At 41.4% G+C, this 25,542-nt stretch overlaps 1 protein-coding gene and 1 long non-coding RNA gene across 3 annotated transcripts in view; one reads left to right on the top strand and one right to left on the bottom strand.

Moving 5' to 3' along the window:
* KCNAB1 (potassium voltage-gated channel subfamily A regulatory beta subunit 1) overlaps positions 1-25,542 on the top strand; it is a 451,035-nt gene that overhangs the window by 263,799 nt on the left and 161,694 nt on the right. The window lies entirely within an intron of this gene.
* Positions 11,517-11,923, bottom strand: LOC114109706 (uncharacterized). The gene is made up of 2 exons (XR_003586297.3): positions 11,821-11,923; positions 11,517-11,718 (listed from the first exon to the last, which is right to left on the bottom strand). It is a non-coding gene; the product is annotated as an uncharacterized LOC114109706 (long non-coding RNA).

Here is a 25,542-nt window from a genome sequence, read left to right as displayed (position 1 = left end):
GTTTGTGTAAGGATTAAACAAGATAACAAATGAGGAGGTTTTTCGGGGCTATTCTTAACCTCGTTTGGTTGATATTCGTTTTAAACATATATGGTTTTATTTAACCATGTGAGAAAATGTCATAGTATATTGTTAAATGAAAATAGTAGATTACCATATTATTCATAAGATAATTCAAATTTTGTAATTAGATATTCACATCATGGTAATTAGCTTGAATTTCTCCCTTAGGCTCTGTATTTGTACCTGCAACTGCCCACTTGACATCTCTGCTTGGATCTTAGACTTTCCATGTCCAAAAACCAAACTCCTGATCTCCCCAGCCTCTATCCAATCTGCCTTTCCTCCAACATTGTCCATCTCAATTAATGACAATTTATTTCCTCCATTCTTCTACCTCCATCCTTCCAGAGGCAGAAGCCAAAACTTGGGATTCATTCTTGGCTCTTCTTTTTCTATCCTGCCCTATATCTAATCTGTCAGCAAATCTCACATACTCTTCTCTCAAACTATATCCAAATCCCAGCCATTCCTCAGTTCCTCCACTGCTACCATTTGACTCAAGCTCCCATCCCTCCCCTGGGTTACAGCCATGGCTTCCTAACCGGTCCTAATGCTGCTGCCCTTACACAACTTACTTGTAACCCACAAGTCAGAAGGACGCTTTTAAATGCCAAGATATTTCGTGTTACTGTTCTGTGCAGAATCCTTCAGTGGCTCTCCATCTAGTTACCAGCAAAGCCCTTACAGTGGTCTACTAAAGCCCGACGTGATCTAACATTCCAAACTCCTCACTGCTTCCTGGCCCTCGTCATTCTTCCTGCCTCTGCTTACTCTGCTCCTGCCACATGGGCTTCCCAGCTGTTCCTGACACAGACAAGTCCATTCATGCTCCAGAGCCTTCTGCCTGTCTACCTGCCTGCTTTTCCTCAGCTGATCACACGGCTACCCCCTCACCACTTTCAGATCTCATCTCTCAAAGGTCATCCTCTCAGTGAGGTCTTCACAGCTCCCTATTTCATATAGCCACCCCACCCCTACCCTATACTCCTCGTGCCCCCTCCCTGCTTCATTTTTCTTCATGAAATTTACCACCATTTGACATTACTAACACTTGGTATGTGTATATGTGTCTATGTATGTGCATATATGTATACATACCTACACACACAAGCATATATGTAATTTGTTTATTTGTTCATTGTCCACCTGTCTCTACTAGCATATAAGCTCCATGAAGGCAGGGATCTCTATTTATCACTGCTGTAGCCACACTACTCAGAATGGTGTCTGGCAAAGAAAAGGCTCTGAGTGAACTTTTTTAATAACTAAGTTAATTATTTATCTATATTCATTAAACAAATGCCTTTGAACCCCCACCTTGTGCCATGCATTGTTCAGGAGGTTCAAATATGACAGTAAATAAAGTGGATAAAGATACTGTTCTTCTGGAGACTCTATCAATCTATCTATCTTTCTATCCATCTCTAGCTGTACTTGTGTTTATATATCTGCATCTATATGTAAATCTATATTTACATATGTCTGTCTCCCTATCAAACATTGGAAAGTGTATAGTGATGGGATTATGGGTGATTTTCCATGTTTGTGCTATTCTGTACTTTCTTAGCTTTCTAAATTGTTGGGTGATTGCTGTTGTAATCAGAAACAACTGTGTGGATAGGAAAGAGGAGTGAAGGAACAGTTCAATGCAGAGGAAAAATCTGAACATCCATCCTGTGCCCTTCAAACATCTGATGCAGTATCAGACCTTTCTATTCCTGCTTTTTGTTTATTTTGGTTTGGGTGTTTTGTGTTTTTTTGGCTGCGCAGCTTGCAGCATTTCAGTTCCCTGACCAGGGTTTGAACCCAGGCTGCAGCAGTGAAACCCCAAAATCCTAACCACTAGATCACCAAGGAACTTCCTCCTGTTATTTTTGAAGCAGCTGTGGCATTGAAATTAAGAGCAAGATTGCTGGGGACAAATTGTGTGGGTTTTAGTGCTTGTTAGTTATATGACCTTAATTAAATGCTCTCTGTACTTCAGTTTCCTCATCTGAAATTAGAAATAATAATAGTATCTACTTCATAGGTTGATATGAGGATTGAGTAAATACACGTAAAGTATTTAGAAAAGTACAGGGCACAGAACTAATACTCAATCAGCGGTTCAGTTCAGTTCAGTTCAGTCGCTCAATCGTGTCTGACTCTTTGCGACCCCATGAATCGCAGCACGCCAGGCCTCCCTGTCCATCACCAACTCCCGGAGTTCACTTAGACTCACGTCCATCGAGTCAGTGATGCCACCCAGCCATCTCATCCTCTGTCGTCCCCTTCTCCTTGTTTTTGTAGGCATTATAGTTATCTTTATTATTATTGAATAAAGGAGGGATATTTATTCTCCAGACCATTCCATTTAATTATGAATCCATTGGTTACTAGAAAAAATACTGTTTAGAATTTTATTCTCACTCATAAATGTGAACAACTTCTTCATAGTAATGTCTTCTGATGGTGAATTCACTGGGACCTAAAGAAGCCCTCTTAGGATAGGAGCAGTCCACCTTGAGAAGTCCAGCTCAGCTCTCATAAGGCAGTTCTCTGGTCATGAGTAGGGAGTGAGGATATTGCCTCCTGAGCAGCCATAGAAGGAGCAGTGACAGTGAATTTGTGTCGCTGGTGCTTCAGTGTGAATGCCTGGATGCCTGATATGCAGGTAGTTATACTAACTGGAGAAATCATTATGTCATCTCAGAAAAAATATTCAACCCCAGATCACATGTAAAATTTATAACATTACTGTGAATCAGGCAAATATAGGTAACTCTTGAGAAACTTATTCAAATGCCCCATAGTTTGACAAGTGGTTATACCTTATCAAGTTCAACCTTGAAGGTTTTAGTACTTTGGTAATCATTTATTTGCTCATTTGTTTTTGCTTCTTTGATTGTATGTCCACCCCAAACCAATTATATTATTACTTGAAAATGTTTTCATTTAGCATTTTGTTATACTCATTTATAAATAATCCAATTAAATCTGATCAAGCGTAGTGCTTATTACAGGAATAAGTGTAAAGACACTTGTGGATTCTACACTTCAGCAGTCATTTTCATTATAGTTATGGGTGTTTACAAATATAGGGGAGGGAAAATTTTTCTCCTACCCTTTTAGGTTCTGTGACTATTCAAACATGACTTAAGATGGATCACAGGAGAAAAATAAACTTAGTGTTGTATTTAAAGGAGCTTACAAAAATATGAGACCAAGGACAATCCAGCAATTAAGGCTCATATACCATCCTGAACTAAGGAAAGTTATAGATAGGTGCCTGGGCTTCAAAGGGGAGGAGAGTAATTCACAGGAAGATAAGAAAAGCAAACATTTGTCCTGTCATGCAGGTAAGTCTTCCAGGTAAAAAAATATCTCTGGTACTAACTCTTTTTCTGGGCAAGGCCCCCTATCTTAAGTTTTTTTTTAGATAGGTGAAAGAGAAGAGTTTTTCCTGAGTCTGCTGGGTCTTGACTGCCTTCAGCTCAAAATAATACATATGCCAAAGAGCCACATTTAGGGGTGGAATATGCTGCTCCCCTTTGCAAGGCAACCACATAACATGGTGCAAACTCTCAACATTAACCCATACCCTTCAAGGCATGGGTTTGGACTAGGATGCTCCAAAGCAAGAGCCTACAACTCCATTTCCATTTCAGTCGCTAAACAAGCTCTAAGCCCATTGCAGTAACCTAGATGCTTTGCTTATATACTTAACATTTGAATGCTATTTTTCCCTTTGTTTCACACAATACTTAGTACTCTCTGTCACCACCTGCTCAATTCTTGTAATTTTAAGAGCAATACCTGGGTAGTATGTCATAAAGGGTACAGAATTATCAATCTGAAGGAAGTATCAGAGGCAGTCTGTTCCATTCCTCTGGCCTCAGGCTGGGTTGGACAATTAAGAGTCTTGCACAGTCTTTTACCCTCTTCCAAGCAATTGAGATGTTTGTGTGATAAATGAGGTGTATTTGAACATCAGGGTAGAATGCTTAGTTCTAGTGAAGCTCAGTTCATTTTTCATGTCAGCAGTTCTCCCTTCAGACCTCAGCTGAGCATGAAACCAAATCCTTTGATGAATATCAAATGATCATCAGCTCAAGACAGCATGTATTAGGAATTAATCTAGAGTAGGCTCCTCTTAGCACAGAATCGAGGATGCCTCTGGGGGTTTAAAGCTATGACACAAATAAACATAGCCATCTGAGTAGGGAAAAGTAGCATTGCTCAAAAATCTGTTTCATTAAAAGTATCTTTGTGCTTAACTATCAGAGACGGGGTGTCCAAGGAGAGATCATGAGAAACACAACATCCAGGAAGGAGGTATTAATAGAATCAAAGATAAATGTCAAACACAATATGTTGCTGGTGAGGAAGTGGATTCTCTTCTCCTGAAATGAAATATAATAGTTACTTAGACCTGAGCTGGGAAAAGGAAGAGGAAGTTTAGGTTTTTTCTAGTGTTTGTTGTTCCAGAGATCAGAAGCTTGCCCAAATATAGTTCAGTTCAGTTCAGCTGCTCAGTCATGTCCAATTCTTTGCGACCCGATGGACTGTAGCATGCCAGGCTTCCCTGACCATTACCAATGCTCAAACTCATGTCCATCACATCGGCGATGCCATCCAACCATCTCATCTTCTGTCGTCCCCTTCTCCTCCCGCCTTCAATCTTCCCCAGCATCAGGGTCTTTTCCAGTGAGTCAGTTCTTTGCATCATGTGGTCAAAGTATTGGAGTTTCAGCTTCAGCAACAGTCCTTCAGTGAATATTCAGGACAGATTTCCTTTAGGATTGACTGGTTGGATCTCCTTGCAATCCAAGGGACTCTCAAGAGTCTTCTCCAACACCACAGTTCAACGACATCAGTTCTTCGGTGCTCAGCTTTCCTTATAGCCCAACACTCACACCCATACATGATCACTGGAAAAACCGTAGCTTTGACTAGATAGACTTTTGTTGGTAAAGTAATGTCTCTGCTTTTTAATATGCTGTCTAGGTTAGTCATAGCTTTTCTTCTAAGGAGCAAGTGTCTTTTAATTTCATAGTTGCAGTCACCATCTGCAGTTATTTTGGAGCCCCCCCAAATTAAGTCAGCCACCATTTCCACTGTTTCCCCATCTATTTGCCATGAAGTGATGGAAACGGATGCCATGATCTTAGTTTTCTGAATGTTGAGTTTTAAGCTAACTTTTTCACCCTCCCTTTCACTTTCATCAAGAGGCTCTAGTTCTTATTCACTTTCTGCTATAAGGGTGGTGTCATCTGCGTATCAGGTTATTGATATTTCTCCCAGAAATCTTGATTCCAGCTTGTTCTTCATCCAGCCCACATTTCTCATGTACTCTGCATAAGTTAAATAAGCAGGATGACAATATACAGCTTTGATGTACTTCTTTGTAGGCTAGGAAAGCACTAAAAGCAGAGCTGTGGACTAACAGGGCCTGTTCATACTCTGCCTCTAAAGTTATTACCAGGTGACCCCACTCAGTTTGCCAAAGCTCTTGGTTTCCCATTTATTAAATGGGAAAAATGGAATTAGTGGTAACAAGGGTAACTACTTCATAGGTGGCTGGGATGCTTAATGATAGAACATGTATAAGATACCTAGTACATAAATAGTATCAATAACCATTGATTTCTATTCTCTGTATAGAGTAGAATAGGAGACAAATGAGGGTAAGAGGCTCAACATTCTCCTGACCGCAGGAAGGTGCTAATTTCCATTAAACTTCCCTCAGCCGGACAGAACGTCAGCATCATTATTAAGGCACTTTAAAACTCCCCAGATTCTCCCTTTGTACCCTTTCCCACTGTTTGCTATTATGCATCCATATTTTTTCATAATTATTGTCATAGTGACTTTTGTACTAAATATTTCCTTTTTATTTTTCTTTGAGTCTAGGCTCCTGCTGGGCCATGGCACGTACTCTTCTATTTGCAGTGATTTGGGGAATGGCTGGTGGACCAGGACAAACCAAGCTATTTAGTCAGGAAGAGCCTGAGCCTTTTCATCTTGAATTTCAATTCCTGATTGCTCATGATCTTGTAAAGCATTTAGCCCGAGCCTTACCATTCCCAGAGTGAATTAAAATAGACAAGGTCCCAACCTCCAAGAGTTTACAATCTTGTACAGTCCAAACGGATGCAGATCAGACATGACCCAGACAAACAAGTTTTGAAAAATTGCAGAAATTAAATTGTGTGTGCAGACTGAGAAAGCACAAAGGGTGAACACAATTCCAGCTTGGCAGAGTGCGTTCACTGTTCAGAAAGGCTGGGGCAGGAGGGCAAAATGCTCCTTTTCCAAGCTTTTTCTTCCTCTCTGTTGAACACTTAGCATTTTGTATTTTGTTTTATACTTGGCCTCTGAAATAGAAGTTAATGAAAGAAGTTCTTGGCCCTCAAGAACATGTATACAATATGGCATTTTCATGAATACTGAGGATGGAAAATAGCAAACATTCATGTTGTACAGTTTCTCTTTTGGGAATGTATGTTCCCTCCTTTTCTCCTATCATCTTTAAAATAAATGACAGGATGAGAAGAGGGTAGATTTTGAATAACTGAGCAGAACTGGAAAGTGTAGAAGGACAATGCTAGAGGATGGTAGAGAGAGAAAATGTGGGGTCACGATTAGTCACTGGTTTGTGGTTTGTCTCCTCTGCTGAAACATGAACTGCTTAACAGTAAGGATACTGGCAGCCACATTCAAGTTCCCTCCACCTCGAAGAGGGCTGGTCAGTAGGTGCTCAATAGACATCTATTAAAGAATAAGAAAATGGACAGCAGAATTTTGACTTCCTGAGATTGTGGGTTTGATGAAGTTAGGCATAATAGTCCTTCCCACTGGAATGGAATGTATACCAATGGAACATCCAGCTTTCAGCTGCCATAATATTTTCTCTTTGAAAATATTTGAGGGAGAACTCCAAATCAGGATTTGAGAATTCCCAGTCTCTTGTTCCTTAAATTAACAGGAGGTACACTCCAGAGTCAGCAGCAAAGAATGTTGCACTGCCATATAAGCCCACACTTAGCACTATTATCTGGAATCATTGCCTAGTTAGAAGGAGGATCTGGTATCTCTGCATCTTAATTTTGTTTTATTAACATTCAAATAGAAAACCACTTTCCTCACTGTGACCTCTCAGGCAGCTTGTAGGTTGTGTGTGCCTTCTTTTAATGTCTTAGCTGCATTTACATTTAAACCATATGACTCTCAAGAATAATATTATTTAACTACTGAGAATAAGCATACAGTTAGCCGAAGAAAAGGACCTGATCCCTGGAGTATTTCTAGAAACCTGCAAGAGAAGCAGAAAGTCATAGTTGTGTCATTGTGGCTAATTTGATATCTGGGCAGGTTGACTAGATTCTTGAATTTAAATGGAAAAATTTCTGAGATTTCTGTAGTTCACGAAAGTCCTTTGCATGAACGGTTAGTACCCTTAACAGTCCCCCTCCCTAGTGAGTAGCATCTCAGAGGCATCCTACCACCTTAATGAAAATCAGCTATTTATAAAAGAAGCTGTCTGGAGAATATGAAAAATCAATCCCTCCTCAAAAAATCAATAACTTTAAAATTAAAGCAGGTGCTGTTTTAGTTGGTGATTTTGAAGAGACATTTCATTTTCCTTAATAAATTGCCAAATGGAAATTGCTATAGCACAGCACCATGAAGGCATACGAGAGGCCCAGTGTTTAACCCCTCCACCTCCCAGCTTCCAACAGTACAGACGAATAAACCAGAAATGTGAAGGAACTCTGTCATAATTCATCTACAAAACTAGGAGATCTCCCACTCCTTTTTCTGAAGTCTAAAGATCTTTTAGCAAAGTATGAACAAGACAAAAATTTGGGTGCTAAAATTGCCCTTTCCCTATGCTGAACCCCAGAGCTCAACAAGTCTTTCCTCACCAAAAATTTAAAAAAAAAATTTTTTTTTTGTATGTGTGCTTGGTTAGTTGTACCTAAGCTCTAACTGTGAAATGAAAGGCTCTCAGACTTATGGGTATCCTGAAAAAAGATGGATGGGAACAAGGTAAGTTGCCAAATTTAGCAGATGAAAACATAATTGCCTAGTTAATTTTGGGTCTGAGATAAGTCATCAATAATTTTTCAGTATAAGTATTCTACATGTAATACTTTGGAAATACTTATAAAAAAATTATCCATCATTTGTCTGAAATTCAAATGTAACCAGGCATCATCTGTTTTACCTGGCAACCCCTGGGATAGCAGTGCCTGTGCCCCTGAAATCTCAGTAAGTCCATCTGTACATAAACAGATCTGGTCAACCCCCCTAGAAGGGCCAGTGTCTTCCGATGAAGACCCTTTGTTGTCTTCTACTACTCTTTGTTGTTTGAAGACAGCGTCATCCTTTGCTTTTGTATCTTTATTTGCAAATAAAGTTTGCCTTAGAAAGCAGCTCAATAGAATGGAAGGGAACTCATCTTGGCAACAACATGTCCTAGATGCAGTTCCCACTCTGACATCCATTTGCACCTCAAACTAATTAACCTAGGGATGATAAATACCTGTTCTGCACACCTCCCAGGTGGGACTGAGAATTCAAAGGGAAAATAAAGTTACTGAGACAATGCCCAGTATTCAAAACGATTCACAATCTGCCCTTTAGCAAAGAAAATGCAGGAATTATTACATCTCCAAACTTCTTGGTAAAGCGTTGATGGTTAGCTTTTTCCTGCTACAGCTCTTTCTTTGTTTCTTTCTTTAATATTTCTATTGCTATATAATTTATATGTGGTAAAGAGCACAAGTATTCAATGCACAACTTGATAGATTTTTTCATCTGTATACACTCCTGGAGTGCGGGCAGATCAAGATCTAACAATATTTCTATCTCCCCAGAAGCTTCCCTAGTACCTCTTTCCAGTCAATACCACCTCCCCAGAGGGGACCTCTATTCTGACTTCTACCATAGATTAGTTTCCCCTGTTCTGAAAGTTTACATTAAATGAAATCAAACAGAATGTATTCCTTCTGGGTGTGGCTTCTTTCTCATAATATTACATGTCTGAGATTCATCCATGCTCTTGTGTTTATCAGTGGCTTCATCTTTTTCATTTCAGAATGGCATTCCATTATTTGAATATACCATGGTTTACTTATCCATTTTATTGTTGATGGACATTAAAGTTATTCACATTGAGTTATTCTTAATAAATCCACCTGCCGTGAACATTCTTGTCATGTATTTTTTGGGCAAATGCATTCATTTCTCTAAGATGCGAAGGAGTGGAATAGCTGGGGCATATCTATGTGCTCACTCTTTCCAAATCCAGGTGGAACCGAAGTGCACAGTTTGCAATGTAAAGTTTCAAATGTCTTTTTAAAAAGAGATGGAGGTAGGGAAGACTTTAATAAGGAAAAACGGAAGGAAATGTTAACTTAGCTCCTTCATCAGACTCTCCATATGAAGGTGCATGCTTTAAACTCACATTTCACTGTAGGAGAAGCCCTTGGATTTACAGGGAGAATTTCTTTGAGACAGTTCCAAATAGAATCCACAGAGAGTCTTTGACCTTATACACTTAGTCATTTTACAGACAAGGTTTGAAAGGTCAAAGATATACTAAATATCTTTGTTTCCACTTTGGAAAGAAAGAAAATATATTGAATTTCATGCAAAACAAAGTTTTCATAAACAGAGACAGTAGAATGAGTTCAATTTGAATTTCCTTGGGCAGTTTGTGCCTCTTACTATAATTTCTCGGTTTAGAGGTAAAATTCTCCCTCCTGTTAGGACAGTGAGTGCTGCATTTTGGCACTAGGAGGGAGGAGGAGTTGACTTTGAGCTGAATCACTGCCTACACTCTTCCTCTTCTGAGACCAGTACTAATCTACACAGGACTGGGCTGTGGGAGCTATTCAGGGAGGGAGGCTTGTAGAACAACCTCAGGAAGAAGCAAAGACCAAAAGAGGAGATCTTGCCAATAAAACTCTAAAAAGTTAAGAATGGAGTTGTAAAGTTAAATAATTTACAGACTATTGTGAAATGTATTATTCTGCCTAAAAATATATCTCTTTAGATTTATGGTTTTCAATTTATTTTTTAAATATATTGATTTGTAATATTGTGTTAGTTTCAGGTATGCAGCAAAGTGATTCAGTTATATACATAGGATACATGTAAAATGTATATAAAAATATATTAATCTATTCTTTTTCAGATTCTTTTCTATTGTAGGTTATTACAAGTTACTGAATATAGTTCCCTGTGCTTTATAGTAAAATCTTGTTGTTTATCTATTTTATATATGATTGTGTGTATCTGTTAATCCCATATTCCTTATTTATCCCTCCCTCCCTTTCCCGTTTGGTAACCATAAGTTTGTTTCCTGTGTATGGTAGTCTGTTTCTGTTTTGTAAATAAGTTCCTTTGTACTATTTTTCCAATTCTCCATATAAGTGCTACCATACAATATTTGTCTCTCTCTCTCTTTTTTTTTTTAACACAGAAATAATCAGTAATACCAAAAGCCCAGTGCCAGGATTATAAGATTAAGCACTCCAAGGACATGTTTTAATGTCCCAGGATGCTAAGAAGGATGAGGGTTCTGGCATGATATCTGTTCTTTCAAAACCCATCTAGCAGGAACTGTTGTACAGGACTAAACAGGTCAGTGGACAGGGAGGAAGACCAGAGACAAAAGAAGCCAAGAGTTGGTCTCTGACCTCTAGGATTGAGGAATTAAAGCCCTCCCTGAATGTGCCTCTCCCACGGTCTCCCTCAAGGAGTTAAGGAAATTGGTTAGAGGCATCATGGCCCTGGGAGGTAGCACACCAGGCTCAAATCTCAGCCTTGCCCCTTACCAGTCTATGACTTTGCAAAGATTCACCTGTTGAGCTCCAGTTTCCTCATCTAAAAAAAGGTGGGGTCCACAGTGCCCACCATGGGATAACTGAGAGCATTAAGTCAAATAGAGAAGTTCATTCAGCCAATGTTAGTTCCTTCTCCCTCCCCCCGGCCCCTCCCCATTCCGTTTCTCTGCTCAAATACCCTGAGCAGGTCCGTACTCCCTTTCTTCCACTGGTGATCATCTTGCCTGCTGACACTGTGGTTTCACTTCCTAAGACGTGATTCTACTTAGAGAAAAATAGGATACTTCAGACTAGGGTCTACAATAACTTTGGAAAATTACAGAAATGCAATTTGAAACAGAGTATTCAGGATAGACTTTTCCCATGAGAAAAAGAAACCAGGGGAACTAGCATTTAAATTAATTGCTCTGTTAATCAATGTTAGTAAAACCCAATTAAATCTGCCCTTTACCTTTCACAGTATTTTGCTTATGATAAATACTCAGTATAACCAACAGGTGCTGAAACAAATTATAACCATCACTCTAACTGTACGCAACAAAAGCAGAGCCCAAATCCATTTTCCTTACAAAAACTATTATTAATAACCAAAAGGCAATGAAGCAAACAAAAGAATGGTGAATTTTTAAATCTTTACCTCTTAGAGAATACTCAAAATGGTTTCAAACTGATTTTTTTTTGCAGCAAAGTGTTGATAAAACCCTGTGATTGTTTCATTTTTTCATTCATTAATCAAATGTTCATTGTCTACGCAAGATGAGGAGCAGGGTTTAAGTTGAATTACTTGCAGCGTCTCTGTCCTGGAGGACTTCACTTTTCTCTGGAAAACAAGAGACTTACAGTTATTTATTATAATAATAAAATATGAAAAGAGAGATTATGGATTGGATACAACATACAATTCTTCTCTCTCAAGTTTTACCTCCCTTGCAAGTCTTCAGCTCCTGGAGGGCAGCACATGCCAGATACATCATAAGTGTTTAATAAATGCTTGTAGGCTGAGTGCATATTAGCTTAGAAAGGGTAACACATTTTTTATTATAAAAATTATAAAAGGCTGCACTGACCAGTTAGCAAATTCCTAACTTGAAAAACACAGGCAGCCCTGAACTTCTAGACTAAACACAAGATTTCAGGGCAAGTGATTAGCTGAAACTGCCTCTTTTTGTTATTTCAGCCCAACAGAACAAGGCAAATCTACAAAGTAACTTTATCTACTGAAAAACAATTACATCTGGGTGAGGGAAGAGTGTCACAAAAGCCTTGGAAATTTCCTGAGAGCCAGGGTATATGAAACCTAGGCAGATTTAATCACCCTGTTGCAACCCTTCCTTAAACGGAGGACTTAATCTCATTTTTATTTTTCATGAAGAATAACTTAGGCTTCAGGCAGTAAGAGGCAAACCCTTTCCAGTTTAAGGGAGACTTTGGCAGTTCAAGGGTGAAAGAAAGAAGAAATGGAAAATGAAGGTTACAAAAGCTGAAGTGCTTTTAAATCTTTGTATCTTATAAATCCACCCTTTTAACATTAAATGTAGTTGTCAGTTACAGAATAACAAAAAAAAAATTCTGTCTAAAAAAAGAAACACTGTTTTGCAGACAAGCTCTGTTGTCAGACTGTGCGATAGAGATAATCCATTCCCACCTTGTTTGTGTCTCTCTGAGACTGTGCGTATGGCCGCAGTAAGAGCGATGTTAAAGAGCTCAGTATGAGGCCCTCCATGGTCAGCAGGCCTGGAGCAAATGGCCTTTCTGGCCTCCACTGGAATAGGCCTTGGTAGGCAAGAAACAAAAGAGATTGGCCTTACCTCATATATTGATCGGGGAGGGCTCTGAAAGGTTTCTGTCTGATCTGTACAGGCTAGACAAGGAACAGGTTCCCCAGCTATATCTCTCCCATATGAAAAGGGGTATGTCACTGAAGATCCAGGAGAAAGAAGCAACCTTTGGGTAGACTCTTGGCTCTGCCTTCCCTGGGCAAGTCACCCAACCTCTATACTTCAGCATCTTCATCTATAAAATGAGGGTGAGGTACCTTCCTTATTGAGCTGTGTGAACACTGAATGACTTAAGTCTTAAATATTACTCAACAGTAGGCAGTAACCAAGTGCCTACAAGCGGTGTGGCCTTAGGAAACTCACTTAACCTCCTTGGGCTTCAGTTTCTCAAAGAAGCCAGTTGGATGAGTCCATCTCTGAGAACCTTCCTGTTCTTAAAGTAGAAAGAGAAATAAACGGATGGAAAGGAGTGAAAGGCTAACTTCTGTTTTCTGTTCTCACTTATGTTGGCATGAACTCCTGAGTTACTTCAGCGTTTGAATATCATTCTGAGGACATTTTGCTTGTCTTAGGAAGCTTGATTTATTCATGAAAGTTTGTAAACAGCAAGTATTTATTTGTCAAACATCATTTTTTAGAAGGTAGACCAATAAGGAGGTTTAGTTCCAGCACTAGATACTTCCAGTCCAAAAGCTTTATGTGGGAAAATTACAGCAGAAACGTCAGCCTTTATGGTCCATTGGATAGAGAATGTAAAGCAGGACCCCACTGGCCGCAAGCTTTTGGCATCTCTTGGGTCCTGGGAACCAATCCCTTTGCCTTTCCCACAAGAGATGAGGGGCAGAATGCAGTGGAGAGTGGCAGATGTCAGCCACACTGAGACAGATGTGGGGGCCACACTCGGCTTGGCTACTAACACCTGTTTGGCCTTGGCCAAGTCACTCAGCTTTCCTACACTTCACTTTCCTCGTATATAAAGTGGGACTATTAACAATGCCTACTTCAACAAGTTGTTGTAAAAGTTAGATTTTTTTTAATGTAGATTGAGTGTTTAGCATGATGTTCAAAGTGAGCGCTCAATAAAAGTCAGGTCTCACAATAGGCAACGTTAATTTAAAATGTTAAACCAATGTCATTCCTGTGATATAAATATACAAGGGCATATTCAACATGTAAGTCTCCCTTGCTGCTTCCTTTGTTTATTGGGTTGCACTGATACAGTTTACTTAACTTTTGTGTTTAGAATAGGTTAAGATAAAATAATAAGGTAACAATGTCCTGTCCCTGGTGGCTCAGTGGTAAAGAATCTGCCTACAATGCAGGAGACTGCTGTTATATCTCTGGGTTGGGAAGATCCCCTGGAGAAGGGAATGGCACCCCATTCCAGTATTCTTGCCTGGAGAATTCCATGGACCGAGGAGCCTGGCGGTCTACAGTCCATGGGGTTGCAAAGAGTCGGACACAACTGCGTGACCATCACTTTCCCTTTTTCCACCCCAACAATGTCTTGCATTGGACATGTTTTACCAAGCAATATTACATGCATTATCCACCATATTCCACAATGCAGATTTATTCAACCATGAAAATTAACTCTAGTTTCACAAGGCTGATGAACAGCAGAATGGGAAATAAAATGCTGTTTGCCTAACTCTCTGTTACTTGCAGAAGCCACAGGTCTCTTTTGTTGAGGTTACAAGGCCTACCACGTGCAGCCTCTCATTCCCAGCCCCTCTGTGATGGAAGCTGGACTGGTGTTTTCCCCTCTGTTTGTTAAGTGAGTACATTGACATTCACATTCAATGACTTCGTGAATGTCCCATGGCCAGTGAGGGGGAGCGATAAGATCAGAACTTATTCACTGTCTAGTGACATAAATTGAAACATAAGACAATTTAATGTGTTATAACTCTTATTTAAGTGAATTATAAGGCATTATGGGATCCCAGAGGCAAAAGAAAACAATTGTATGTGCAGTACAAGTGCAGGTATGTGTCATCCGGGAAAGGATTCCCAGAAGAAGTAGTGCTTGGATTGATATCTGAAGGAAGAAGAGGCACCAAAGTAGGCACTTCAAGGAAAAGGAAGTAGTGGGAAAACCACACGCAAAGGGACCTAAGTTCAAAGTAATTTTGCCATAATGGCAAGAAATTCTTTCTGTCCTGTGTTCAGTATCTTACACACTGAGGATGCTTTCATTTATGCTTTTAACAGTTCTTTATTGAGCATCTACTATGTGTGGGGCTCCCTGAGCTTGAGGTACCTGTAACCTGTTTAGCAGGGTATCCACAGACAATCAAAAATGTCTACACGAAACTCAGGCATTGTGTGAACACTAGCAGAAAGCACTGGAGTGGATGAAATCACACCCAAGAGGAGAGAGCAGTGAGAGAATTGGGGAGAGATAAGGACCAGCCCGAGAGTCCAGCATGAAGCAGGGGGCAGAAGATGAAAGGTAGCAAAGATTAAAAAACAAAGGTCAAAGGCTGCAGAGGACAGTCAGGAAGGAGAGGATGAAAAGTGCAGATGAAGTCGACAGTACAACATCCTCTAGAGAAGTTAAAGAAGGTGAGGACTGAAAGGCAATCACAGGAAAGGACTGTTGGGAGCTCGTCTCTGGTCTTAATGAGCACAGTTTTAATGATATATTGGGGAAGAACCTAGAACAGTTATTGGCTGATGAGTATTGAGGGGTAAATAAGGAGAGTGTCTGAGATAGATGACTTCAGTAAGCTAGCTGGGAAGAAAGGGGACACCCTAAGGTACTCAAGTCAATGGGAGAGCTCAGGACACAACCAAGGGAAGGTTTTTTTTTTTAGTTTTTTTTTTTGTATTTTGTAACAGTGTAAGAGGCTTGAAGAAAACATAAGGCATTGAAGATGAGAGAAGAGATAACGATAGAATAAGGACCCAAGGAAATAGAAGGAGATATGATCAAGCACATTGGTGGATAGAAGTAAAGAAACTTTCTCCCAAGATAGGCGTAGATCTCTTGTTTTGTTGCAAATAACAACAAAAACAGAAATTAATCACTGGTGTGCAGAATGAAGCCACCTGCTTAAACAAAACATAAGAACTTAATAGGCTCTATAATTGAAAAGTCTAAAGTTGGATCTAGTTTTAAGAGCAACTGGATCAAGGGGATTAGGACTTAATCTCCCTTTGTTTCTTAGCTCTGTATTTCAATGTTTGGCTTCATTCTCAGGCATGGAGGCTGTCAAAAGGCCTTCTCTTCCATCTAAATAACATTATCAGAACCAATTCTTATTTGGATTCAATTCAGTTTGGATCACATGCCTGTTCCTGACCAATGATCCCAGTTAGGGGGATAGAAGAGCTGAGTGGGTTGGGCAGGGTCATGTGCCTGAGCCTTGAGTTAGAAGTGAGTGGAACCCTTCCTAAGACACATAATCTGAGGGTGAAGTTCTTAAGGAAAACCACCATGCTGTTGGATCAGAAAAATAAATAAATATTTTTTAAAAACCGAAAGCCCAAGAAAATAGGTGTCTGCTACCGCTTGTGACCAGGAGATGAGGATAATTTGGAGGAGAGGACACTAAGGAAGTCTGGGCTAATGGCCTCTGTTTCGTGTGTAAAGTGGGAGACCTGACTCATGGTGCTGTGCAGGCTTTGCAGCAACCTCCACGGATTCCACCCTCCCAACCTGATCTTCCTTTCCCCCTTTCCTCAGGAGTGAGGGGGAACAAAAGCTGACAAGATGAATTGACCCTGAATGAAAGAAATGCCTACTGTAAGACGGAAAAAAAAGTCTCATACAGAGGTGGAAATGCCTGTGAGTGTGATGGGAGTGGGTTAGGGAGGTGCAAAGAAAAACAAGCCATACTAATCAAGGGAAATAGATTTTCAAGTTCACTGCCTATGGGGGGCGGGGGCAGGGGGGAAAGCCTAGTAAAGATTCCAGAAGAACAAGCTAAGCTCATGGAAAGTGCTGAGAATAGCTGGTTTATTCTCAGTGTTTCTCCCTATTTTTATAACTTACCTCAACTGTTCCTCTTTCTCAGTAATGTTGGGTGGCGAGGGACATTGTCAGTGTAAATATTTACAGGAAAGTCTTCAGGGAGGAGCTATGGAAGGTGCTGGTAAATGTGGATAATTAGCCTGCCTGGTTTTCTGAACAAGGAGCATTAATGTGCCTGTGGCCATGCAGAAAGGCATTATCTTCAGAACATATTTCAGGAATGGAAAAAGAAACAAAGCTGATTATGAGGAAAATGGATCTGCCAGGACAAAATTGTAGGAACAGACCTGGGGGCAGAAATAAAGGTTACAAGCTCTCCAGAATCTGAATGCTGCAGAGCTCAGAAGTGGAGATGCTGCGTGTTTGGGTCTGCCAGCCAGGGCACCTCCATGGTCCTGGAACAAATTGGGAGGAAGCAAGAAGAGACGCCATTGTCCTGGGGAGCTGCCCCACCCTTAGAGTCCACACAGAAAGAAGGCAGACGCGTGCCTCCAGACCTGAGCTGGAGGTGGTTCCCTGACCTTCCTCACCCCAAAATTTTGCCCCTAGATTTTGGGCACTGAACTATGGATATTTAAATGTCTTCAGTAAACCTGATCCTTCAATTGGCCTGTCTCTTCTTAACCCTTCTAAGCCAGTTTCAACCCTCCCTCTTCCCTGACTCTGGACCCTTCTCTGGGCATCCATGTTCCAGGGATCCCTTGTCCCTTCTCAGAATTCCAACGGTGGATCCTCCATTTAACACTTAAATTGAGTCCTTCTTCACTGCTTTCCCTTCTATGGGCATTTGCCTCATCTCCCCAGTAGGGCTGCAGAATCCTAGAGGGCAAGGTCCTTGACTGGCTCTTTTGGGATTCCTAGAGCCTAGCACAGTGCCTGGCAGGTAGCTCCCTTGCTTTAAGGTGGCTCTGAGCTCAGGAACCAGGAGGACCCAAAGCCAACCCAGCCCCAAATGAAGCCGGGATTCTTGACCAAGGACAAGAGGAGGAGGATGTAGGAGAGAGAAATACCTGCAACAGCTTCTATGGAGCCATCCCAGAAACTCCCTAGACCTGTGGGAGGTCCTTGACTGCAGGAATCATGCTTCCTGTGGGATTTCCAGCCAACCACCTGGCTGGGAAGGCGTGGGGCAGTGAGCAGGGCAGGGCTTACTGATTCATCTGCTTTAACCCCTCTGAAAATTATTATGTGAGGATTCCATGGCAGTACTGTGAAGGCAGGTGGCACTCCTTCCTGGGAGAGTCCAGGTTCTTGTTCACTAGGTTCTAGAGTTCCCCCCCATCAGTTCTATGAGCTACCTCCAGCCAGTTATTCATTCGTTTGACAAATATTTCCTGGGCCCCTGTTACATCTGCTGTGGACAGTGGGGATAAAGCAAAAGCAAAATCCAGCAAAACTCCTTGCCCTTGAAGGGTTTACATTTTAGTTGAAAGAAACAGATTATAAAGAAGATGAGAAATGTGTATTATTAGATATAGGTAAAGTGCATAAAAATAAAAGGAAGGAAAGTAGATGAGAGCATTAGTGTGAGAACTGTATTTTTCTTATACCAAAGTGGTTAGGGAAGTCATCCATGGGAAAGTGACATGTGAGCTGAGGTGGGGAAGTCAGCCCTGTGATCATCTGGGCAAGTATCCAGAGCAGGAATGTATCCTGGAAAAGGACGAGGGGTTAGGGTGGAGACCACAGAGGGACCTAGGGGAGATTACAGAGGAGGTCAGAGAGGCAGCTAAGAGGCCAGGTCCTGGAGAGCTCTGTTTTGCATGGTGGGAGATGTGAATTCCCCAGAAGTTTCTGAGCAGAGCAGCAGTGAGTTCTGACTTGTATTTTAACAGTATTCCTCTGGCCACCGAGTAAGAGAAAGGTTAGAGGCAAAGAGACTGTTGCGAGGCAATCACAATGATCTACAAGAGAGGTGGTGTCAATGGAGGTGGTGAGAAATGACTCAGGCACAGACATATTTTGAAGGAAGAAAAGGCAGAATTTAATTCCCAAAGGGTTGGATGTGGGTGTGAGACGAAGAGCAGAATGAGGACTGATGCCGTCTTAGTCTATTCAAGCTGCTATAACAAAATGCCACAGCCTGGGTGACTTATAAACAAAATTTCTCTTAGTTCTGGAGGCTGAAGTCTAAGATCCTCAGCCTGCATAATCAGGTGATGGTTCCCTTTTGAGTCACAGACTGTTCGTTGTGTCCTCACATGGTGGAAGGAGGCAAGGAAACTCTCTAGAGTTCTTTCTCTCTCTTTTTTTTTAATAAGGATATCAGTCTTATTAGGTCATGACAGCCTTCATGACCTAATGACCTCCCAAAGGCCCCACCTCCAAACACCATCACTTTGGTCATTAGGATTTCAAAATATGAATTTGGGGGTTGGAGTTTGAGTGGGCACAAACACTCAGATCATGACATGCTAAGGTTTTAGCCTGAAAGACTAGAAGATATGGTTGCTCCAAATCTTTCCTGCAAGTTCCACTTTCTATAGCTTGTGTTTCTAGATATGGGAATTGCCTTTGAAAGCACATCAGCCACTGGATAGGTGGTTTCTGCTTCCTGACACCTTCCCATCAGCTGAGGTCTCTAACCACAACTGGTCCTCCTCCAGCACCTTCCTCTCTACCCGTCGTTGCCAGGGAAGAGAACAAAAGCCAAGGTGACCAACAGGGAGCAGCTTTGTTTTCTTGGCTGCCTTGGATTATAGAGAAATACTCATGAACATTCTCCTTCAGAGTGACTTGACTTGGCTTGTGAACCATGGATTCTGTTCTTGGCCATTGTTTATTTTGGGAAGTAATATGCATTTCTTTTTGGTACTGAGGATTCATCTGAGAGGCCATGGAGGGTATTTTGAATCCTTTTGATTTAGATTTGAGAAAACTAAGGTCTGAGCTCTCAAAACAACACAGTTAGTTCATAGAAAAGCAGGATTAGATCTCAGTCTCCAAATTAAAATAAAAAGTCCTAAGAAATTTACCATATGAAATCATTGCTAAATTGATTGAGTGATGATGAGATATATGTTCAAAAATGAATAACATACAACCTTAGATTGGAATCTAGGGAGAAAGTTGGAATAGCCTTCCTCTTTTCCTTCTTTCTTCCTTCCTTCCAGAAAGATGTATTCAATGTCAAACATTACAGTCGTGCAAGATGCTAGAGATATTAATACAAGCACAAAAAATAGAGCTAGTCCCTGCTCTTGAAGGGCACTCTGCTGAGGGAGACATTGGCCTTCAGGTGAACTTACAAAAGGGAATGGAAAAAAGTCAGTTTTAGAAGAAAACCATAAACAAAGAGCCATTAGACTCTAGAGAAAGGTGTATTTTTATTGATTTACAATATAATACATTGTGTTAGTTTCAGGTATATAGCATAATGATTTGATTTTTTGCAAATTATATTTCATTATAGGTTATTGCAATATACTGGGTATAATTCCCTATGCTATACAGCAAATCCTTGTCGCTATCTGTTTCATGTAGAATATTGTGTATCTGATAACGCCATACTCCTGATCTGTCCCTCCCCCACCGCCCATCTCCCCTTTGGTAACTGTAAGTTTTCTGTGTCTCTGAGTCTATTTCTGTTTTGTATATAGATTCATTTGTATTATTTTTCAGGTTTCACATATAAGTGATATATAGTATTTGACTTTTTCTATGTGGCTTACTTCACTATGATATCCTCTAGATCCATCCATGTTGCTGAAAATGGCAGCATATTATTCTTTTTTATGGCTGAATAGTATTCCATTATATATACCACATCTTCTTTCAGTTCAGTTCAGTTCAGTCCCTCAGTTGTGTCCGACTCTTTGTGACCCCATGAATCGCAGCACACCAGGGCCTCCCTGTCCATCACCAACTCCCAGAGTCTACTCAAATTAATGTCCATTGAGCCGGTGATGCCATCCAGCCATCTCATCCTCTGTCATCCCCTTCTCCTCCTGCCTCCACTCCCTCCCAGCATCAGAGTCTTTTCCAGTGGGTCAACTCTTCGCATGAGGTGGCCAAACTACTGGAGTTTCAGCTTCAGCATCATTCCTTCCAAAGAACACCCAGGGCTGATCTCCTTCAGAATGGACTGGTTGGATCTCCTTGCAGTCCAAGGGACTCTCAAGAGTCTTCTCCAACACCACAGTTCAAAAGCATCAATTCTTCAACACTCAGCTTTCTTCACAGTCCAACTCTCACATCCATACATGACCACTGGAAAAACCATAGCCTTGATTACCATTCATCTATTGATGGGTACTTGGGTAGCTTCCATGTCTTGGCTGCTCTAAATAATGTTGCGATGAACATTGGGTGCATGTATCTTGAGAAATGAGTATTTAATATTGAGTTTTGGGACTAGGGAACTTTGCAGAGAGGGGGCAGTATTAGGGTGGTTAGTTAAAGAATGGAAAGCATATGGCAGTTTTAGAGAACAGCCCTGGAGGAGATAACAAGGTGGGTCAGAAAAGGGAATGAAACATCCCTGTGGAGAGAGCAAGCATATTCACTCACTGCTAAAGGTGTGTGTGTGTGTTGGGGGGCAGGGAGGGTGCAATTCTCACAGGTGGCTTTCTTATGTGGTGCCCTCCAAAGAGACACACGAGCAGGGAGAGGCTTGTGGCAGGGCTCCTTCCTGGGCTTTTCAAGGAAACATATGAAATGTCTCATCTAACTAAGTCAGCGCTTATAGAGAGAGAAGGCAATTACAAGCTAGGCCGGAAACACAAAGTAAAGAAAGGACCTGGTTTGGGGAAGGGGAGCAGCTTCAGCCGACCAGACACACACAGGGAAGTGGACCGAACAGACTCTTCTACCTCATTCCTCGCTGCTCACCCCAATATCCTCTTGCCTCTGGAAAAGGTGGGGCCTGGGTAAAACTGAGAAGGCCCATCCACTCATCTGACAGGTGAGGAAGTTCCCAAGACTTCCAAAACTGCCCCATTAGTCTCACACAGATGCTCAATATTTCATGAAAAGCTTACTCTTCTGGCTCAAAAAAAAAAAAAAAAAAAAGATAAAATGCAAACTCTTTTGAGGAAGCAAGGTAGCTTGAAAGAACACGGGATCAAGAGTCTAAAAGCCTGACCTCATTTGACTCTTCACCTAAGCAGATCATCTCATCTGTAGTTTCTCAACAGACTGCCCCCTTCCAAAACCCTAGAGAGTCTTTAAATCTACCCTAGTTTCCAGGTTCCACTCAGACTCACTGAATCAGAAGCTCCAGAAGCTGAATTCACTACCTGCATTTTACAGGCTTTTTGTGGTACTCAATGCTATTCACTGGCTATTTCCTGTCCAGCTCACTTCTGGGAACCAGGAGGAGTTTGCATTCCCTAGCCCTTCTGTGGTTGTGTGGGGCTGTGTGACTGATTCTGGCCACTGAGTTGCGAGTGGAAAGGGCCAGTGTCTGCTCCTGGCTGAGCACTGGATGGACAGAGTGAGATAGTGCTCCATTGGCTTCTCCCTCTGGCACTGGGATCAGCCACTTTGGGGTTTCTGAGTTACCACAAGGAGCAGAGCACCCTGCCTACCTGCAGTAGATGCAGAGCCTGAGGGAAAAGTAACTCTTGTCAAGATAAGCTACTTGGTTGGGGAGCTTGCTGCTTAGCACGGCATAACCTGATTCAGATAAACTGATACTTCTCTTGCAGTGATTCTTGTACAGTTAGCCTGATGCTGGCTAAGAACCTCTGGCTAGGTGACCTTCGGGTGCCTTCCATATCTAAACCTTTTTGGTTCTGGAAGCAGGTATTAACTGCTGATAAGATGCTAACTGGCCATCAGATTGGTGAAGCCCTTCTGAAGTATTTCTGCTGCATGATGGCTGATGACGGGGGATATCTAGAGCAGAGCAGAACTCTCAGAGAGCAACTCTAGGTAGGAGCAAGGGGACACGTTCCCAAGACTCAGATCACTACTGGGCCAAAGGCCAACTGGGCAGCTAGAATTGCTGCATTTACCATTTCAACATTTCCTGGCACTAGAAATTTTAGAATGGGTGGATAGATCTGCCTTGGGATAGGGAGAGGGGGTTAGAGATTCATCATGAGTAAAGATAGTCCTCTGAAATTCACTTGCCTGGAAACTCTTTTGTGAGTTTGAGGACTAATCTCCTTAGTATCAGAATTCGGGTCACCTCAACCCACTTTTGGGCTTCCCTGGTGGCTCAGATGGTAAAGAATCTGCCTACAATGCAGGAGATCTGGGTTCAGTCCTTGGGTTGGAAAGAGTCCCTGGAGAAGGGAATGGCAACCCACTCCATTATTCTTGTCTAGAGAATTCCACGGGCAGAGGAGCCTGGTGGGCTACAGTCCATGGGGTTGTGAAGAGTCACACATGACTGAGCAGCTAACAACCCACATTTAGGGTAAACCATTATCCTGGTGTTCCCAAAACTGTCCTGGTTTTAGCACTGGAAGTCCTGTGTCCAGAGAAATCCTCACTTCTGGGCAAACTGGGACAGCTGGTCACTATACAGGCCTCATTGTTTCTTTCCAGTTACATCACTATAAAGGTGAACTCCCACCACCCCACCTCCAACCCACTCTGATCTCTGGTTGCTGGCAAAGTTAGATTTCAAGATCTTTCCACGTGCTCTAGCTCAAGTCAGGAAAAAATAAACCCTCAACAGCTTCTGTTCTACAGAAAGAGGTTTACAGATTTCAATATGCCAGCCAAAAAGAAGAAAATATTCTCAGCTTGAGTCTTGTGCCAGCCTAATAGGCAACGGCAGTGATGGGTGGTTTCCAATGGGAGATTTCGCCCCGATCTGGTTTTGAACCTCGTGGCTCTGCCACTTGACGGCGTCCAGGTTCCCAGACGCTGGCAGGGATGCCACAGTCTGTCACCACAGGGCTGCTATGAATTTTCCTGTTCTGACAACTAGCCAAGATGCCTTTTGAAGGGTGTTTAGTACTTGGATGGTTTGTTTTCAAGATAGATGAGCCCCAAAGTAGAGTTGCTTCAGAAAATATTAAATGTTGGAGACTGGTCTGTATACTACTTAAAGAGTCTGCTTAAATAGTTAGTTACATGGTTAAATACTTTTCATTCTGCAATTAAATCAATGCACTGACCTTTTGCTGAAAATGGTTTTGAAGAACTGAGGGGGAGTTGTGGGAAATGACTGAAACCCTGAATGATTAAAGCTGATACACCGTTTGTTTCACCTCTGGCTTGTATAAGGTGTTATGAAGTGACTAAGGGGATTATACTGAGCTTTAAGAAGATAACTCAGAAGTGAACTATTTGCTCAGATGTCCTTCTATTCTGCAGCCCAATAGAAAAGAGAGGAATGCAAGGAGAGGCCAGATGTTCTCTAGTTTTATTACCCTTCTCCTCCTTTTAATTCTCAGAGGTATTGAGTCCCAGACTAGAGGTTGTTGTAGAAACAGTTTGCCCCTGGAATGATGCACAAAGGGAAATAGAGTGCCAAGGGAACTATCTGCTTCCAGGGAGACAAAATTAGGAAGAAATTCGAGAGCGTGAGGTGTCAGTCACAACAAGTGGAAAGATAAGGAGGAAAAGTGAAGGCATTCTCGAGTCAGGGAAGACCCAGAGTCACTGGGAGGCAAGAGGCACTGGGTTCCTAGGAAACACAATTTGTGAAATGTAAAAATAGGCTTTTTGTTTCAGACATTCACTCTGGAAAAATTCCACCCTTTATTCTTTTAGATTAAGTTCAGTCCTCCTTGGAGCACTGGTATTATTTTCAACTGTCCCTTGGACTAGGATAACCTGTATATATGAGTGGATTGATCACATAGGTTTTATTCTGCTGGCAGTTGAGCATGGCCTGTGAGGGGCAGGGAAACCAGAAGGCCAAAAGGTATAGGAACAAATATTGTGAAATGCAACAAACAGTACTTGCCCTACTTCAACACTTTTCCAGTAGCCAAAAATTGTCTGGACTGGGCTTTTTCCTCACCAACCTCCTGGTGAATTAACCTTGGTAGCATTTGTGGAAGCAGATCTCACCTTCATTTTAACTCCAAGGAGCCAGTCAGCCTCCTTCATAGCTTTCTCAGTCATGGGCTTTGAGGGAGACACCAATGTTTGAGGAACAGGTTCTTAGAGGAAGCTATCCTGGGAATCTCATCTGTCTCTGACAGGCCACATCATTCACTCGGAACACTAGGATTCCAACATCTTTGAGATCTTTAAGTCTGTGGTTCTAGAAAGAGGAGCTTATCAGAAGAAGAAGAAGTTTGCATTTTCCTTTAGAAAAAATAAAGATCTGACTGAATGGAGGAAAAAGAAAAACTTTTAAATTGAAGATGTAGATATTGCCTAAAATAAAAATTGATTATTTTAACGCATTTTTCAAAAGAGCATGTTTCTAAAAATTAATCAGTTTTTATTTTTTCTTTCTTTCTGTCTTTCTTTTTTTTGGTCTGCACTGGCTCTTCATTGCTGTGTGCAGGCTTTCTCTAGTTGTGGCAAGTGGGGGTTTCTCTTCCTTGTGGTGCAGGGACTTCTCATTCTGGTGGCTTTTCTTCTTGCAAAGCATGGGCTCGTAAGTGTATGGGCTTCAGGAGTTGTGGCACAGGGGCTCAGTAGTTGTGACACATAGGCTTAGTTGCTCCAAGGCATGTAATCTTCCCAGACTAGGGATTGAACTTGTGTTCTCTCCACTGGCAGTCGGATTCATAGCCACTGCACCAACAGGGAAGTGCTCAAAAGAACATGTTTTAAATATTGATTCAAAGTTAGATTCAAAAGTCAGATATGGAACAACTACCTAAAAGAAGGCAAAACAGATTACGGTAAAGGAAATTTTTACAAACTATTACTTCAGATAAGACCAGCACATGAAATTTAATTTATATAAGAATTTTAGTAGCAGAGTAAATAACTGAAGTTTTTCAGAATATTAGAATCTTTCAGAAGT

This window comes from Ovis aries, chromosome 1, assembly GCF_016772045.2.
Source record: "Ovis aries strain OAR_USU_Benz2616 breed Rambouillet chromosome 1, ARS-UI_Ramb_v3.0, whole genome shotgun sequence".
Lineage (NCBI taxonomy): Eukaryota > Metazoa > Chordata > Mammalia > Artiodactyla > Bovidae > Ovis > Ovis aries.
The sequence above is the reverse complement of the archived record's forward strand: the minus strand, read 5'-3'. Positions and strand labels throughout refer to the sequence as shown.